This window comes from Mangifera indica, chromosome 10 (assembly GCF_011075055.1).
Source record: "Mangifera indica cultivar Alphonso chromosome 10, CATAS_Mindica_2.1, whole genome shotgun sequence".
NCBI lineage: Eukaryota > Viridiplantae > Streptophyta > Magnoliopsida > Sapindales > Anacardiaceae > Mangifera > Mangifera indica.
The window spans coordinates 14,177,772-14,199,021 of record NC_058146.1 but is presented as its reverse complement, the minus strand read 5'-3'; the positions used below and the strand labels follow the sequence as shown (position 1 = coordinate 14,199,021).

General features: G+C 30.6%; 1 pseudogene; it reads right to left on the bottom strand.

Moving 5' to 3' along the window:
- Positions 1–9,753: 9,753 nt before the first annotated feature.
- LOC123227945 lies at positions 9,754–11,590 on the bottom strand (annotated as a pseudogene).
- Positions 11,591–21,250: the final 9,660 nt, after the last annotated feature.

The following is a 21,250-nucleotide window of genomic DNA, read 5'->3' as shown; positions in this document are numbered from 1 at the left end:
TAGATGTTTATACCAAGTTTATCAGACTATTTCCCTTAGGAAATAAAGTTGAGGTAGTGTATGTTTTTAGACAGTTTCATAAGTTTGTAAGGAAGCAACTTAAACAAAAACTTAAAACCATACAAATTGATTGAGAAGGTAAGTATAGAATACTTGTTCCATATTTTCAAGATAATGAGATCAATTTTGGATTTTCATGTTGATTGGTGTCGTATCCACCAAAAATAAAATTTTCTACTCTCTCAATGAAAACTTGTAGATAAGGCAAGTAGAGTCGTATCTATAGAGATTGAGCTATTTATCTGAAATCTAACAAAATAAAGCAAGAGGGATTTTGTTGTTTCGAATCCTACTAATAAACAAAAATAATTTAATTCAAAATTAAATAATCAAAGCAATCAGAAAACTAGATTAAAACAATAATAAGATGAGTTCTAGCCAAGTAATTCAGGTGTGGTTTAATTGAATTAATCATCGATAAAAAGATTAATCTTTTGTTTTAAATAAACTAGTTATGAAACATCAAGACGCTTGTTGTTCTGTTTTTCCTTGGGTGTCGATAATTAAGAAACGTTCTTTAATTACTTCTCTTGTTTTTCAATCAGTTCTAGATACGATCTTAGAATTTAAATTGAAAACAGAATCAAGAATTAGAAAAGCCACCGATTATAATAAAAAACATAGACGCTGTTTTTGTTTAAATTAGATTAACTTATTCCACTAACATACAATAGTTATTCTACTTCACCAAGCATGCTAGTTAGCCACTTATGATTAAACCATCAAACAATTACGGATTCAATAATTTAATCTAGCAAAGTTGTATTTAATCCAAAGTAAATAAGACGTCTCCTATTTAATTGAACAAGACAACAATAAATAAAATAAAAAATAAATTAAATATTTAAAAGAAATGAACGGGTAAAGAATATCTCACAATCGTCATAAAACCATGATCCCAATTACTTGACTAAAGAAAAGAGTTAGCCACTTATGTTCCTGTTCATGGCTTCACAGAAAAATAAAATAAAAATCCTATCCTAATTGAAGAAGAACCAGTGAAGGGTTGCGATTGTGTTTATTTTTGAAAGAAAAGGATGCTAAAAAAAACCAGTCCCTAAAACAGAGAGTAATTTTCCTTTTTATAGTGTCAGGTTCGCTTCAGTCATTGAGAAATTTTTTATGCCAAATATCATCCAAAGGACCTGAACTTCCTCCAATTGTCAATTAAGTCTCCAACTGTGAATTTCTCAATAAATAGTGAGATTCTCTCCTTTCCACAATCAGTCATCTCCTATGTAGTTTGTCGTCTTTCTGTCTTGATACGTAACAACTCTAAATTCCTTTTATTTCGCATCTTTTCTCAGAATAATGCAATTAATGCCCAATTTCCTAAAACACGAAATTAATCAAATACTTAATGAATTAAATACCACAAATCAAGGAAATTAGATGCCGAAAAATACGGAATTTCACACACTAACAAACATTCCTTTGTAGAAATTTTTGGAAAAACATAAGCATTAGAAACCCAAGCAAACATCAATCAGTCTCTTCTTCACCCTTTTCCCTCTTTTCAGTACATCCTCAAATAACTCAAAGTTAAGATGCATTAGAAACCCAAGTCCAAAACAACAATCAAGAGCACAAGTCTTCATAGTATGAATTTTTGGAAAAACATAAGCATCTCATCAATCTCAACAATCTTATCAAAATCAAATGAGACAAGATTCAAAACCCTCATATCGGTTTCACTCTATACTCTCAAAGTGTTTAGGGTTTCATTTAGCTCTCAGATCAAAACATAGCAAGTCATTACCATAAGTTTGCTCATATATCATATCTCCACCACTAATAAATATGAATACGATGCAAAAATCAAGGGGTCTTAAGTAGGGTTGTAATAGGGTTTAGGTAAAGGTAGGAAAAAGAATGAAAATAGAAGTGTAAAGATATGAGTGAGTTCCCTTACATGATATTTAAATAATAACGAAAATAACTCTTTCAACCACACTTATCTCTTCCTTTTTTTTTTCTTTCTTTTTTTTTTCATTTCAGTGAAACTCATCCTTTTTTCAAAGATTTTTTTTTTTAAATTTAATTTGCAACGTGTAGGAATAATTGGACTTCTTTTCTATGCAATTATGGACACTTCACTTCTCCAAACTTCCTATTCAATACATAGGGATTAATATCTTCTCTTTCCTTTCTTTTTCTTTTTTTTTTTCTTCATCTCTTCTTCTTAAGTAATGCCTAGAAAAACCGGTGGTGTTGCATACCTGGAAAAAATGAAAGTCTTGACAAATCCTACAACAGTTTTGGCATCATCAGTTCTTGTTGCCTTAGCTTCAATCCATTTAGAAACATAATCAACAGCTAAAAGATTATAGGAGTTACCAAAAGACAATGGAAAAGGACCCATAAAATCAATTCCCCAAATATCAAAAATTTCACAAACCAAAATTGGGGTTAGTGGCATTTGATCCTTATGTCCTAAATTCCCACTCCTTTGACAATTAGCACAAGACTTACAGAACATGTATGCATCTCGAAACAGAGTAGGCCAATATAGCCCACATTCTAGAACCTTTCGTGGTGTTCTTTTCGGGCCAAAGTGACCTCCACATGCATAAGAATGGCAAAACTCTAAGATAGATTGGATTTTACTATCATGTACACACCTGAGAATTAATTGGTCAGAACATTGCTTCCATAAATACGGATCATCCCATATATAGTACTTAGAATCACTTTTAATTTTTTCCTTTTGGGCTCTAGTGAGATCATTCAGCAATGACTTAGTGACCACATAATTAACAATATCAGCATACCAAGGTGTAATACTATCTAAGTGAAATAGATTCTCATCTGGAAAAGCATCTTGGAGAGACATGGGGTATTCGTCTGTCACCAATCGACTTAGATGATCAGCCACAAAATTTTCGGCTCCTTTTCTATCTCGAATCTCCAAATCAAATTTTTGCAGCAATAGTATCCATCTAATTAGCCTCGGTTTTGATTCTCTCTTAGAAAGCAAATACTTTAGAGCTGCATGATCAGAATAAACAATTATCTTAGTGCCCAATAAATAAGAGCGAAACTTTTCTAAAGCAAAAACTACTGCCAACAATCCTTTTTCAGTTATGGAATAATTTCTTTGAGTATTATCAAAAGTTCTTGAAGCATAATAAATCACATAAGAAAGCTTTCCACCTTTTTGGCCTAAAATGCCCTTATAGCATAATTGCTGGCATCACACATAATCTCGAAGGATAATTCCCAATTGGGTGGCTAAACAATCAACGCAGAAATTAGATGTTCCTTCAACTGATCAAAAGCTTTCTTGCACTCTTTATCAAACTCGAATTGGACATCCCTTTGTAGTAGTCTTGAAAGCAGTTGGACAATTTTCAAAAAATCCTTGATAAATCTTCTATAAAAACCTACATGTCTAAGAAAAGAACGCACTTCTTGAACACAAGTTAGGTGAGGTAAGGATTTAATCAAATCAATTTTTGACTTATCTACCTCTATCCCTTTAGAAGACACTATATGCTCTAATATCAAACCTTGATCAACTGTAAAGTGACATTTTTCATAGTTTAGCACAAGGTTTGTTTCAATACACCTTTTCAGAATTTTAATTAGATTATTTAGACAAGATTCGAATGAATTATCGTAACTAGTAAAGTCATCCATAAATACTTCTATGATATTCTCCACATAATCTGAAAATATACTAACCATACATCTCTGAAAAGTGGTCGGGGCATTGAAAAGTCCAAAAGGCATACGTCTATATGCAAAAGTACCAAAGGGACATATGAATGTCATCTTCTCTTGATCCTCGGGAGCAATCAAAATTTGGTTAAAACCTGAATATTCATCTAGACAACAATAGTGAGATTGATCAGCTAATCTTTCTAACATTTGATCAATAAAAGGTATAGGGAAGTGATCTTTTTCTAGTAAAAGCATTCGATTTTCTATAGTCAATACAAACCCTCCATCCATTTTGAACACTATCAGGAGCATACTAACCATTATCATTCTTTTGAATAGTGAAACCGATTTTCTTAGGTACTACCTGTACTGGACTTACCCAATCACTATCTAAAATAGGATATATCATACCGGTGTTCAAGAGCTTTATTATTTATTTCTTCATAACTTCCATCATTGGAGGATTCAACCTTCTTTGAGCTTCCCTCGAAGGCTTAGTGTTCTCCTCTAGCAAGATTCTATGCATACAAAGTGATAGGCTCAAACCCTTTATGTCTGCGATAGTCTATCTGATGGCTTCCTTGTAATCTCTAAGGACTCTAATGAGTTTTTCTTCCTTAAGAAGAGTGAGTTTGTTAGAAATTATCACATGAAGGGTTTCATTATCTCCTAAATATACATATTTGGGATGGCTTGGCAAAGGCTTAAATTCCAATTCGGGTGTCTGCATAATTGATGGAAGTAATTTTGAGTTAGATACGGGTAATGAAATATAAGAAACATCATACCTGGTTGTTTTGAATGGTTCCAACTCATAAACCGTATCACTTAATTCGTCATCTACCATAATCTTCTGCCCAATTCTCTGCAATGTTCTTGTGTTAAGTCCTTTATTAAGGACAACCTTCAAATTATCAGAATCCTGCAACTCAAAAATTTGTTATGCTAGGGAATCAATTACATCAACAACAAAAACTAAATTGACATCACTAGGGAATCTCATGGCTTCATAAATATTGAATCTAATTACTTCACCATCAAATTCCATAGTTAAAGTACCTTCTGAAACATCGATTTTTGTTTTAGATGTCTTAAGAAAAGGTCTTCCTAGCAAAATTGGGACTGATTTAGATGAGTTATCATCTTCCATGTCAAACACATAAAAGTTAGCAGGAAAAATCAGTTCATTAACTTGAACAAGAACATTTTCTAACACCCCTTCGAGATATGCATTGGACCTATCAGCTAATTGGATTATTACATCGGTGGGTTTTAAAAGTCCTACATTTAAAGAATGATAAATTAAGCTAGACATGACATTAATAGATGCTCCTAGATCTATCATAGCTTTCTCAACTTTAACATTACCAATCTTGCAAGGGATTGTGAACATACTTAGATCCTTACACTTTTGAGGCAATTTTCTTGGGAGAACGGCTAAAACATTCACACTGACATGCAGTTTTTCATCTCCTTTTAGTTTTCTTTTTGACGTGCATAATTCCTTAAAGAATTTAACATATCCAAGAACTTGTTTAATAGCATCTAAAAAGGGAATATTTACCTCAACCTTGTGGAAGACCTTAAGGATCTCTTGTTCTTGTTGTTCCTTTTTGTTCTTTGCAAGTTGACTCAGGAAAAGGGGTGAAATGACCACAGAAGTTGGCGTGCACTTCTCTATAGGAAGGGATAATTTTTGGGCTTCTTTTGGCTCAATTTTGCATTCGATCTCCTTTTCTTTTGCATATTTTGGGATCTTCTTTTCAGGATCCTTCAACTCTTTACCACTCTACAGGGTGATTGCATTGATATTCTCAGTAAAATTTACATCTTGCTTTGGATTCACCACAATCTAAGATGGCAATCTACCAGAATTTTGAGTTTCCAATCTTCCCACAACAGTAGCCAATTGGCTTACTTGATTTTCTAGATTCTAAATGCTGACCCTTGTCTCCTGTTGAAATTGTTGTGTATTATTAGCAAGTGCAGTAACAATTTGTTCAAGAGACATACCTTTAGGCTGAGGTTGGGGTGTTGGATTAAACAATTAAGAAGGGGGCGGCCTGTTTTGGTATCCGGACTATTGGAAGTTGTTGTTCTTTTGGCCATAACTAAAGTTTGGATGATCTCTCCATCCCAGATTATAGGTATTCAAGTATGGATCATACCTTTTTTGGTTCTAATAACCCTCAACGACATTAACATCCTCATGTGTGTCCTTCTTAAGTGTGGGGCATGCATCTGTAGAGTGCTCCATGTTCGAATAGATCCCACAAGCTTTTACTTGTTAGTGATTCACTACAAATTTTTCTAATAAAGATGTGAGTTTATCAAGTCTTTGCTCAAGAGGATTATTATTGCTTACCTTATTAACCCTTCTCACAGTTGCATCCTGTCTAATGCCAAATTGTTGAGTATTAGTGGCAATTGTTGAGATCAATCTTTTTGCTTCTATTAAAGTTTTATTAACCAAAGCTTCACCACTTGCTGCATTGATCAAATTCCTATCAGACAATAATAAACCTTCATAAAAATATTGAATTAATAGCTTATCAGAAATTTGATGATAGGGACAAGTGGCACAGAGCTGATTAAACCTCTCCTAATACTCATAAAGTCATTATACAATATTTTCAAAAGATGAAATCACATAAAAAACAATTATAAATGTATTAGTTCATGAATATTTTATTAATACAAAAGTTTGGTTTTGTTTTAATTTAAAACATATTTATATTGTTATAATATTGAACCCCCTAAGATTTGTTTCTAGGTTTGTCACACAATAGGCAATATTATTATTAGTGAAAGATACAGACAAAATCTTAAATTTTTATTAGTATGATTGACATATAATAAAACTATGTATACTTATAATAAGTAATAATTTGAGTATCAATTATAATATGACATTGTGATTAAGTATTTATTATAAGACCAATCACATGGTAGTACATCTTCATTAAGATTCAAATTTATATAATCATATGACATCTAAATTTAAGAATAAAACTGTACGAACAAATAAATTATATATTTTTTTTGTACAAATTGAGGTAGAAGTTTGCGATTGAGTGATATGATTGTTTGTTTTTTTCTCTTATTTCACAATCATCTAATCAGATGCAAGCACATTTGGTTATATACGAAAGTTTGTATAATTTATTTGTATACGTACTATTAATCCTAAATTTAAAACAAATGTTTATATAAATAGTCTCTTTATATCATTTTAATGTAATGATAAAATTTTCTAATAATACAGCAACATCTGTATAATGTTAAATTCTATCTTTCATTCAATTTGTCATCAAAATTAAAATTTATATTCAATAATTACAACCATGATAAATGGTTTTAAAAATTAAAATTTAATTTATCAATAAAACCATGCATATATATTTTTTATATATAATTTAAATACATAGATGACGTGTTATTATATAGTTGGATGATTTTTAATTAAAAATAAAATAATATTCACTCATATGATAACACGTCATTTGTATATCTAAATTGTATATATAAAATATGTACATATAACATTGTTCTTAACTTATTAAGTGATATCATCGTATTAATAAATAAGATATTGAGACAATCTTATATACAAGAAATACTTATATAAGATGTTTCTTTAATACAAATTTTAATTATTAATAAGTCTTCAATTTTAAAAAATTCATAAAAATACCCATATTGAACAATTGAAATTTAACTAATCAATTTATTATCCACTAATATTTAATTTACCGATGTATCCTCTAATAATTATAATTTATTATTTTCCCTTTTTTTAAAAAAAATATTTTTTCTTATTTAATCTTTTTTCTTTTATCATGTTCAATTCTTTATCACTAATTGTCGGTTATCATTTTTCTCCTCTCTTCATTCACCAACATTTAATACCACCATTAACCATCTTTTTCTCCTTTTATTATCTTCACCACTAATTACCAGTCATCCTCTTTCTCCTCTCGTCATCTTCGCTGACCACACCACTTTCAGCCGTCCTTCTTCTATAGAAATCTTCACCACCAACAAGAGTAGCCATCCTTCTCCTTCATTCAATCTTACCATTGATCATCCTTTTGCTCCTATCTTCTTCACCACCACTTTTCACTCTTCAATTTTCTAGGATAATCCGACAATAACCCTTGATTTATATTTGCTTGAGTAGAAGAATCAGCTAGATCAAAATTTATTGAAAAGAAATGAGTGAGAGAAAAAGGAAGAGGAAATCAAAGGTGGAACCAAAATTTTCGCTAAGGGGGGCCCTCCACGCTCTATCATTGTTCACTAATCAACATATATTGTACCTTATAGTAACACTCAATCTAATATTAAATCTATAAAAAAGATGATGAATATGTTAAACCCAAAATATCAAAATATATCTAAGAAATTAATAAATAGTTACACCGAAGTTAAGAACAAAAAGAGGGATTTGCATTATTCAATTTCAATAGAAAATATAAATGTCAATTCTCATATCTCAATTGCAGCAATAAACTTTCTTTAAATCCTCACTATCAAAATTTAATTTACAGGCGAGACAACAAAAAGCAAAATTGAGTAACTCCCAGGTCCCATCTCTATTTGACCTCTTAAATTTCTACAAAATCTCAAGAAATTAACAAGCCTAACCCAGACAAGATGAAAAAACAATCGGATGTAAATATTTTGGGGTAGCATTTGTGCCATAACAAATGCTGAGTTTGAGTGTGTTAGAACTTTATACTGCAACTCATAGTGTTTCATTGAGCTACACCTTAACAAAAAGTCCATAGACAATTATATTATTCACAGTTATGCACATCCTCATTCATCATTATATTAAGTGCCAAATCACTATGCCATGAACCACGTGCTCCTTTCAATAAGTTGTCCAATTGCACTCTTATTAAGGTTCATGTATATTCGTTCACAACAAGAAAAAACATCCAATACAAAAGATTTCCATTCACAAAATCCTATTAATAATAAAGGACAATCAACCGGTGAAATTTCATCAGAATTCATAGGCACAAAAACTACAATGATGTCCAGCATTTCCTCATTAATTCCAAAAACACTGAACCATTCAAGATGCTCCAACATAAAATTGTTATATAAAAATTAAAAAAAAATTACTTGGAAGCTGTAACTAGGAGCAATAGAGCAGCCACTTGTCAAATGAGTAACGAGGGAGACTTAGTGAAGAATGGGATTGCAACTTGGGCCTAAGAATTCTTGGAAGCGACGGAATTGGAAAATTGGTATTTGGTGAATAGGTTAGGGTTTGGAAATTGAGTTTTTGGGCTTGTTTATATTTTGAAAAAGAAAAACTTAGTAAGGGTGGCCTAATGAAACAAAGAAGGGTGGGTCTTCGTTAAAATTTTCAAAAAAAAAATTGGAGTTAGGTGTGGCCTAATGAAACTTAGTAAGGCTGGCCTTTCCTAAGATGGGATAATGGAAAAAAATAAGTGAGAGAAAGAAGAATAAAAAAGAGATGCTTAGGTTGTTCTTAAATTTCCTCTATTATGTATTTTAAAAAGGCAAATGGTCACAATTTCAAAGATCAAAATCTAAATAAAATTTTAGATGTCACTGTTTAATATTTTCAACTAGTTAATATATAGAGATAATCATCCAACAATTTAAAACTAGTTATTGTTGAAATTTCGTCGTCTTTACAATTTAATGTCGGTTGGAATAAGAGCATGCAGAAATGTCAGAATGAGCCGTACACATGAATTTCCAAACAACAAAGGATATTATCAAAGATTGCTGCAGATGTGAAAACAAATTAATATTAGCCTCATGCTTTTGATCATTCAAATGCTATATCCTTACTAAATTCAAATGTTAATTACGTATCAATATTGGAAATCCGAGTCTTGTACTGCCACGACATCATTTTGCTGGAATATCATTGATCTTACAACGCCGTGCATTAAAATATGGTGACACATATTTTCATTAATACTTGGAAACTCATATAATAAAAAAAACAACTTCATTTATTTATTAGATTCCAACAAAAAGATCGCAAGAACCAACTTATGTTTAATTTTATAACCATTAAAATATCACAATAATTTTTTATACACCAAATTTAAAGTACTTAATTAAACATTCGTATAATCTATTTTCATATTATTAAATATTTATCTTTAATTTAATTATTCAATCACATAATTACATATTACTTAAATATATAATTGAATTTTTAACTCTTGAGGGCTCATGATTTTATTGATACTCATATTATACCTGGAATAATTAATATTAAACTAGTGTGGAAGAACTGGAATGCTTTGTTCATTCCTGAAGAAGTTATCAGGATCAACCTTGGTCTTAATCTTCACCAACCGCTCGAAATTACCCTTGAAATACTTGATTCCATAAACTCTTCCTTCCAAGTAGCTCCCATTTCCATTGTGATTGATCCCCAAATCAATATCTCTATAATTCAGAAACGCCTGCCTCGGATTCTTGGACACAAATGGAGTCATGTGGTTATAAAGCTCTCGAATCAACCCCAAATAAAAGTTTGCCGCCTCAGTCCCCGATTCATTCCAGTCCACTAAGTACTGAATCTTCCATAAGTTTCCAGCTCTATGCGGAAATGGCGTCGCCGTCGCGGCTATCTCCTCCATTCGACCCCCGTAAGGATTGAATGTCAGCATTGGCGTCTCTAGTTCAATCATTTTCTTCCATATTCCTTCCAGGCCGTCTTTAGGAATCGGCTTCCTCACATAATCCGACTTTCTCTTCAGGAAACTCAGCGCCGGCGCACGATTTAGTAAAACATTTGTTGATGTTCCGGAGGGAAAACCTCTCCAGAAAACAACTGATTCAAGCCAGCTCGATTCGACGCAGTCAGACTGAGTTAACCCCAGTTGAGGAAAGCCCTTTTCCATGATTGAAAGAAGTTTCTCAGAGCCACCGAGATAAAAACCCCAGAAGTTCCCCCTCACAGTCTTATTAACCACGTCTAATGTGAGTCGGACGAAGAGCTCTTTAGGAAGTTTGTACGCGACATGTTGCCATTGATCCACAATCTCAGTTAGATTGTGTGATTCTAAAGTTCTTCTAACCAGAAACGAAGTCACTGTTTCTGGAACTGGAACAAGATTGATTTTATAAGCAATAATGGCTCCGAAACTGGCTCCTCCTCCTCCTCTGATAGCCCAAAACAAATCTTCCCCCATGGATTTTCTATCCAGAAGCCTTCCATTAGCATCAACAAGCCTCGCATCGACGATATTATCGACAGTGAGCCCGTATTTTCTCATCATGTTACCATATCCTCCGCCGCTCATGTGTCCACCAACACCCACTGTGGGACAAATCCCGGCCGGGAAGCCATGAGTTTTACTTTTCTCCGCAATTTTATAATAAACTTCTCCAAGAATCTACCCCGCCTGAACCCAGGCAGTGTTGTTTTCAATGTCAACATCAACAGCGCGAAGATTAAACATGTCAAGGACGAAGAAAGGGACTTGGGAGACATAAGATAAGCCCTCGTAGTCATGGCCGCCGCTTCTGATTTTCATCTGCAGGCCATGTTTCCGGGCACATATAACCGCAACCTGGACGTGGGATTCATGCAATGCAGTGATGATAAGGAAAGGTTTGGGAGTTGAAGTTGAGTTGAAACGGAGATTCCGAATGTAGGATTGCAATATGGAGGAGAAGGAGGTATTTTGTGGGATGAAAATGGTGGGGGAGATTGGATGGGAAGGCTGAGAATGGTTGAAAAGACAATGGAGGAAGTTTTCATGGACAGAATCAGAAGTTGCTTGCCATGAAAAAGATGAAAAGAGAATGAGAATTATCGAAAACAATGAAAGTTTCGGAGTATTTGTAAAATTTTTCATTGTAGATATTATGCATGGGCGTTTTATTCATGGGTTCTTGTCTTGTATATATAGGCTGCGTATGGTTCATATGTTGTACTTTTCTTTTGGTTTGACCGTGAATAAATCTTATTAGCACATTCACGTTATATATTAAAAAATTAAAAAATTAATTATAATTTTGATAATTATTTATTAATTTTTTAGGATAAAATAAAAATAAAAATATACTTATTTTGAGTTATTAAAATAATTAATATTATATATTTTAGTATTCTTTTACTATACTCAATTATTTATATTTATTAATTTTCATTAAATATAATAATAATTTATGCATTAATCTTTTAGTATGGTAATCTTTTATTTTTGTGAAAAAATATTATTTAAATCAAATATAACCTGTAAATATCTAGAGTCAATTTAAGATTGAAAAATTTTGATACAATTTTGTTTCAGATTGAGTTAGAGAGCAAAGTTTTCAATTTAAAACCTAAACTGACAAAGAAATGTATTTTATCTTGTAGCTGTTTGATGTTGCATTTTAATAATTTAATTTAAAATTTAATTTAAAAACTGACAAAGTTGAAATTATATGATTAAATTTAATTTAATTATTAATTTAAAATTATTTAATCAAATATAATATATTATTTTAAATATTCAGAATTGATTGCCCGGAATTTTATCTTGTAGCTGTTTGATGTTGCATTTTAATAATAATATTGTTATTAAAAAGATAGTGGAAAGACGGCGCAAGTCATCTCCTCCCAAATTGACAAAGAAATGTCTAATGAATATCTGTCTACAAACTACGAAGAGCCGTATTTTATTAGTCTTTGACATAATGCAACATGTGATAATCAAATCAAGTTTCAGGTGATCCATTTAGATTGACTCAAATATTATATTATATTTAAATGCAATTTGAATTTTAATTCATTAATCTTAAGCTGACATTGAATTTATTCTTTTAAGCTTAAACTATTCCCGAATTAGAATTTGTTCAAATTTAATTTAGATTAAATTCAATTCTACACAATAGTCAATATTTTTATTATTGGAAGTTACAAATATAATCTCATACCTTAATTATCAAGTTACAAATAAACTTGATAATTCATGTCATTGAGTTGTGTTTATATCATATCAATTCAGGTTTCGTATCAAAAAGCTTAAACCTTAACCCGATTTGAAATAGAATCATGTTAAAATTTTTTTAATCTAAAACTATATTGAAATATTTTTTAGTTGACTTGAGTCTAATTAACCAAAACTATGTAACAAGCAAAGTCATGTCAAAATATTACATATGATGAACGATTTATTAAGAAACAATACACTTTGTCAAATTTCAAAAAATAACACGATTTGTTATAAAATAATATACGAATTGATATTTTATCAAAATAAAATTACTTTATTTCAAATTAATATTAATAGTTTGCGTATTGTCTTTTTATATGATCAACTGTAAGGATAAAATAACAAAATATCATAATAAAAATCCTAAATAAGTCTATAATTTCAACTTTGAAATTATACAATTGATACCCAATGAATTTAATGATTAATTGTCAAATATTTAAGAAATTTAATTTCAATCCATTTGATGAATGTGATTATCATAAATATAAAAAGAAGTCAATGTATATGAATATGACACATCTAATGTAATAATTTCAGCAAAAAAACTACAAATATTTTTTTTACAAGTTTACAAAAAAAGTTATTAAATTAAAATGAATGTCTTTGGGTAATGTAAATTTAGTATTTGGTAATACAATATTGATTTTTTTGTTGATTTGAATTAGAGAATAAAGATTTTGTAGATTGATATTCTTTCTATCAAATTAAGAAAATAAAAATATTGGAGATTTTTTACTGTTATGATATTATGTAATATTTTATTTAAAATTTTCATATTAGTTTGAGTGAATTCGGGTTCACTTCATATCAACTTGAACACAATCTGATTTTATGAAACTCAATCCGAATCTAACTCAAACTATTTTTCATGTTGAAAATCATAACGCTAACCCAATTTTTTCATGGTGTATCGTATCAGGTTAACGAATCGTATCAAATTTTGTCAGATTTAACATGTAATAAAACTATGCATACTTATAATGAACACTAATTTGAGTATCCACAATAATGTATCATCATGATTGGGTACTTATTAAACAAGAAAAATATGTGTACATATTTTAAGTACACAAAATAAGTATATAAATAATATATTATTATATAATTAGGTGATTTTAAATTAAAAATAAAATAATACTTTATATAATAACATATTATTTATATATTTATTTTATGTATTTAAAATATATATATATATTTTTACTCATTATAATATCGAATCAAATGATAATAACTCTAAATTTAAAGAAATGCTTACGAGAAGGAGGAGAAGACGCAGAAATACTAACGGGAAATGAGAAATAAAAAAGAATAAATAAACAAATATTGTGTTAATTAAATGTCAGTGCATGTGTTAATTAAATGTCAGTGCATGTGTTAATTAAATGTCAGTGCATGTGTTAATTAAATATTTTTTATCATATTTTTTTTAGTAATATGATAAAAACGTACACAAAAGAACAATTTCAACTTTCACTTTTTGATAAGCTATTTTCCAACTTTTTGAGATAATATTATATATGGTGTTTTCGATGGGTTCATCTTTATATATGTAAATTAATTATATAGTTATATTCATATATATATTATGTGACAGTATCTAATTTAATGATTTTATAGTGAAAAATAAAATAAATAATTATATTATCTAATTATAAAAATCACTTCAATTTATATAAATAAGTTATAGATAATTTTTATTTTATTTTAAATTATTATTGAGAAATATATACAAATTAATTATACAATCATATTCAAGTATACATTTTGCGGTAAAATTTGATTTAATAATTTTGAAATAAAAAAATCATATTACTTAATTATAAAATATTATTTTAATTTATATAAATAAATTATTGTTTCTCCATATAATTATATTTTATTTTAAAATTGCTATCGACAGAAAAATAAATTCGGTTATTGATGTAACCACTAGTTAGAAATGTGTAAGCTTTTATCAAAAGAAAAATAAAGTCGGTTAATTATATATGTTGGCTTATTTGACCAAGAAATATAATATAATCTTAACCTGAATTTTGATTTGATTCTCATCTCATATTAGGGCACATGCATGAATAATATTTATGCGGTCAATTGTTCAATATAGAAAATGTCAATCTTTTCATTCCACTGAAAATAAGAAGAAATCCATCAAATAGCTTCGACTTGCATCATGTATGACTACACATACGGGATGCAAATCGCATATGGTAAAAATTTTATAAAAAATCAATGAAATTCATGTTCAATTTTTCTATTGTTAGATTCTAATCCTCTTTAATCACAATAACACTTATACAATTAAACGAAATCATAATCTATTTCACAAATAAATTGTAGGACAAAAAATCTTTAAATGTATATCTCTAACATCTCCCTTATCGATACAAATACAAGTAAATCTTTACATCCGCTAAACAATAAAAGATGTAAATAAACAATGCACTACCTTTTTATCAATTAATTACACAACCTTTAAATCATGTAAATAATATTGGCGTTCTAAGACATATCTTATTTACATTAACTTTTGAAATATATAGTACATATAAGAGCTATATATGGTTGGATGTGATACAGTATAATATATGGTTAAAGTTATGAGTTTTATGTAATACAGTATAATTTACAACAAAATATATGATGTTATATCTATTTGCATGAGTTGTGCATATCACCCTCTCTCAAGCCTTACAGATTTTTGCAAAAACTGTTAACTTGTCCATTAAGAGTTGAAATCTAGTTTTGGACATCAACTTAGTGAGAACATTTGCAATATGGTGGAGGAAATAAATCACAACTTCAAGAGCCCTTGTTAGACTTGATCTCTAACAAAATGAAAGTCCATCTCAAAGTGTTTAGACTGTGAATGGAAAATAAGATTCAAGGTGAGATATGTAGTCGATAAATTATCACACTAAATAATAGGAGCCGATGTAATAGGAAAACCAATTTCACGAAGAAGAGATTTGAACCATATAATTCCCAAGGCACATGTTGCAACTGCCTCATACTTAACCTCTGTTGAGGACCAATCAACTATTTGTTGTTTCTAACAACTCCATGAAATTAAATTAGAGCTGAAGTAAATTGCAAACCCAGTGGTACTTTTTCTATCATCTAGATTGTCACCCCAGTTGGCATCACAATAACCAACAAGATCAAAATTGCTTAGTTTACAAAGAAGCAAGCAATGATCGATAATGTCATGTAAATAATGCAAGATTCGCCTAACACCTTGCTTGTGAGATTTACAAGGCCGATGCATGTATTATGCCATTAGATTAACAAAGAAGGCAATTTTGGGTCTTTGATACACAAGCATTGCAAGCTATCAACCATCTACCGATACAATGTTGGATCATCAAAGGCTTCAAAATCTTTATGAGCAAATTTGATGGTAGAACATAAAGGAGTAAAAACAAATTTGGCAATGCTCATGTTGGCTTTACTAAGAAGATCTTTAATGTATTTCTCTTGAGATAACAAAAGCCCATGGTACAACCAACTAGCCTCAACACCAAGAAAATAATTCAACAAATGAAGGTCTTTAAGAACAATGTCCTATTGAAGCTGCTTGATGACATGAGACTGATAAAATGGAATTTCTACCAGTGAGAATAAGATCATCCACATAGATAAGACAATATGTCATATTGTGCCTTTGTTTATAGCAGTAAAGTGAAGTATTAACTTTGGAACTAATGAAGCAAAACCGGTGTAAGAAAGTGGTAATATAGGACAACGATGCCCTTGGTTCTTGTTTAAGGCCATAAAGAGACTTGTGGAAGCAGCAGACATGATAATGTTCTAATGGATTAACATAGCCCTGAGGTTGCACCATGTATATGGTTTCATCAAGTTGACCATGTAAAAAAGTGTTAGAAACATCTAATTGCATGATATTCTAGCCAATGGATACTGCAAGTGAGAGAATGAGTTAGATTATGGATGGCTTAATTACCAGACTAAATGTGTCAAAGTAGTTGATACCATGCCCTTGATGAAACCCTTTTGCAACAAGTTGTGCCTTATAGCAATTAATAATACCATCAGGATTCTTCTTAACTTGAAACACCCATTTGTTGACAACCATATTAAATGCTTCCTCTTGAAGGACCAAGTCTTATGTGCCTTGGGGATAAAAAAATTTCAATTTCTTTACTCATTGCATCATGCCAGATTTTGTGTTTGAAAGCTTTGGTGATTCAAGTATAACCATGCCAGTGGTGAAAGATTTAGGTTTCAAGTTCCCTAATTTTGCTCTAGTAACCATAGGATGAATATTTTTCTCGGTTGGCTGAGGTGATGGAGAGGAATTGGGCAATTGATGTTGGGAATATTGAGAGAAATCCATAATTAAATCTAATCTTGGTGGGCTTAGATTATGGTGATTAGAGACTTGGGGCAACATCAGAGTGTGGTGTTTGTTGTAGGCAAAGGGAAATTAAAAGGACTAATTGAAGGTAGACTGATTTAATTGGGAATGGTTAAGTTGTTGATTCTATCGCCACTATCAATTGATCCTTTGAATGGAAATACCGGTTCATCAAAGAGAACATGTTGTGAGTGGTAGATTTTGTTATCAAAAGTGTCAAAACAAAGATATCCTTTATAAACTTTACTATAACAAGAAAAACACACTATTTGGAACGAGGAGATAATTTGGTTGTGGTATATGGACGCATTCAAGGGTAACAAGCACAACCAAAGATTTTAGGTTCCGCATAATTTGATTTTTCATGAAATAATTTTTGGTATAAAGAAATTTAACCAAGACGTGGTGTGGGAAAATGATTTATAGTGTAAACGGTAGTTTCAAAATCATAGTCCTAGAATTGCATTGGCAAATTAGTATGGTTTAAGAGTGCAAGACTAGTTTAAAGGAGCGAAAACATTAAAATTAGAGGATTGGAAAAGTAATTTAAAGGATTTATTGATACTACAAGTATAACAATAAATATTGATATTATTAACAAAATTAATATTAGAGTGTCGTAAGACGTGTTTAGCAATTAGGATTGAAGCATGCCCAAGGCACACATGCCAGACTGACAAGGCAAAAGAAAAGGCTTTGTAACCACTAGAAAAAGACTGAAACAACTCTAATGAAAAAGAATATAACCCTTTGTCACTCAAGCTTTTGTATAGGATTGCTCGAAATGTCGAATTCTTAATAAAAAAAATAGTTAAGAAAAAATTCAGGAGAAACACAGTTAGTATAGGTAAATGCATTTACAAAAAGTAAATTTTGACAAGTAGATGAAATATAAAGAATATCTTGAAAAAAATAGAGCTTGGAATTAAAAGAGAATGTATTGGAACCAATATAAGTGATTAGAAGTGTTTTACTACTGCTAATAAAAAGTTTTTTTAGTCTAGTATTCTTAGAATTAATGGCTAGATTTTCCATGTTATTGGTTAAGTGATGAGTGACATCGGAATCAATAATCCATGGTTTGTAGACAGTGGAAGACGTGGCGAGGTCGAGTTGTAATTTAAAAATGTATTAGAAGCATGAGTATCTTGTATGCATGGGGAAGGGCACTATTTTGAAACATGTTCAACACCATCACAATTATAGCACATGAGCGAAAAATCATGGTAAGCACTGCCACTTGAAAACTAATTGGAAAAATTGAATGGGCATACCAGATAAGGATCGACCCTTATAAACTTATCCCTATGAGATTTGCCTGTTGCGTCCATGACCTCTATCTCTATTACTAGACTAACAGGAAGTGTATTGAGCTGAAGGAATGATGTTAGATTGCATAGTCTTTCACCAATTAAGATTCTTCATTTAGTAACAAACTGTAGAGATCATTGAAGGACAAAACAGTAAGATGCAACTTAACATTACGAAAAAATAGATGATATGTTGGTCTAAGGCCTGATAATCTCGCATTAACAAAGTCTTTGTCATCTACTAAATGATTGAAGGCATGCAATTGATTGAAAAGAGTTTTAGCCCATTGTATATACTTTAGAATAAGAAGATTGTCTTAACGAAGATTATTCACTTGAGTCTTCAATTGTGACACCTATGCTCTAGAGCTAGATGCATATGTTTGTGTAAGTTTTTCTAAAGCCTCCCTTGCTAAAGAAATGCCAACAACCTAAGGCAGAACTATTTCAGAGAGAATGAGTTGATTATCCAGCTCAAAACAAGTTGATCTTGGTTGAATCATGATGTGTAGACTGGATTGACTTCTGTCTCATTATTTAATTTTGGTGATGGAGATTGACTGTTGTCAATATGGTGAGCCAAGTGATTTCCATGAACAAAGGCAAGAGTTAAGTCTACCATAATAAGTAATTAGAGAAGGTTAGGTTCAGGGGTAAAAGGTAAGTTATATTCAGAAAAGGAGTAGAAGGTGTGAAAGAATTTGCTATAATCTTGAATAACTTACTGTCAACCGTGGAAACAAAAAAGAAAGAAAATTGTTAAGCCTTGAAAGGTTTTGATACCATGTAAATAATATTTGCACTCCAAGACATATCTTATTTACATTAACTTTTGATATATATAGTACACATAATAGTTATATATGGTTGGATGTGATACAGTATAATATATGGTCAAAGGTATGAGTTGTATGAATATAGTATTTTTCTGCATTAGTTGTACATATCAAATCAGTGGTGAGATGTATGACATGTGCAACAAGGACCTTGTATGCATAGTATATATGGGTTTTTAAATAAGTCAAATGACCTTAAAGAGAATTTTATAAACAAGTGTAATCTTTTCTACCCTTAATCAATTGACTGCAAAGGTTACAATCCTCTATTCAAACTCAATTAATTTGAACCAAATTCAATCAAATAACTTAAACTGAATTCAATCTTATTTATAAACCTTATCTAACTAGTATGGATAATAATACAAAGTCCACTTCTATTAACTTTATTTTGTAAACCCGCTCTAGTTAGTAATGATTCATAATTTTATAATAATTAATAAATAATGAAAATATAAAAATCAAAATATTAATAAACCCTAATGCCAGTGTCCAAATTTATCATATAAAGTGCAATAAACCAAATTTTACTATTTCTAAATGTCAAAGAAATTTGCTTACTACCTTCAACCTAAAGTGGTCAACTTTAAATTTGAATTAAATGTTTGTGCAGTCATAGTCTCTTTACACATACATTTTGGCTAATATTAACGTTTTATTTCTTGACAGTTTTTACAAAACCTTAAACCCTAGATTGTGTGTCAACTCTGTGGTAATATAGGGCATGCCATCTTATAGTGTTATCACACATTTGATATCACTTTCTTAGATAACCCATTTATTACCCCAAGGCAACATTCTATTGCTAATACTATTCCAAGCACAACATACTTGCCTACATACTCTCTTACAACCAAATAACCTTCAATAAATACATAAAATCACTCTTCATAGTATAACCAACCTAATCCACAAGGCTTTGTCTCACAACAAACATATCACCATAATTAACAAAACACCCTTTACATTCCCTAAGTAAACACATCACCCTATACCCCTCAGTTGCCTTAAGTACCTTTATTAAATAGCATGTCCTACACTTAATACTATGGACAAAATTCAAGAACTAGTCTAAAAGCTCTATAGGCCAAGACATGATGTGGTATATGGATTTAGGAGCCTTAGACCATGTCACTCTCATGGTGGATCAACTTGTTGTCAAAGAAATGTATGTGGGAAATCAACATCTACATGTGGGAAGTGGTGAGTGTTTGAGGATTTCTTATAAAGGTTCAAAATCTTTACCTACTTCATATTCCAATAGATTTCTACATCTTAAAAACGTATTATTGGCACCTAGAATAACTAAAAACTTGCATATAAAAATTTACTAAAGATAATAATGTCATTGTTGAGTTCATAAGTGATTGTTGTTTTGTTGAGGATAAGGATATCAGGATTATGCTTCTAGAAATGACACTTAAAAATAGGTTATATCAATTGCAGTCTCTTGTTGATAAGTACAATATAGTAAATTTTCAAATTAATGATGTATTTTTTTTGTTTTTTGACAAAACTGAGAATTTTATTGTCAACAAAGCATATGAAAATTTGGTTTTGAATCATGATAAAATTGTTGAATTACATACAAGTTATTTTACAAGTTAATAAAATTGATATTATGTTAAGCATAAAAGATTCAGTCATCCATGGGAGAAAACTATGAAATATGTTTTAAGACTTTGAATCTTAATTTTTATTTGTTTGGTCTCTTTTTCTATGAGAATTGTCACTTTGGGAAACACAAGCATAGTATTTTCTTGTTTCTAACACTAAAGTATCAAAATTCTTAGAATTAGTTCATAGTAATTTGTGGGGACCAACTTCCATAATATCTGGAAAGGGATTTAAATATTATTTGCACTTTCTAGATGTTTATACCAAGTTTATCTAACTATTTCCCTTAGGAAATAAAGTTGAGGTAGTGTATGTTTTTAGACAGTTTCATAAGTTTGTAAGGAAGCAACTTAAACAAAAACTTAAAACCATGCAAATTGATTGAGAAGGTAA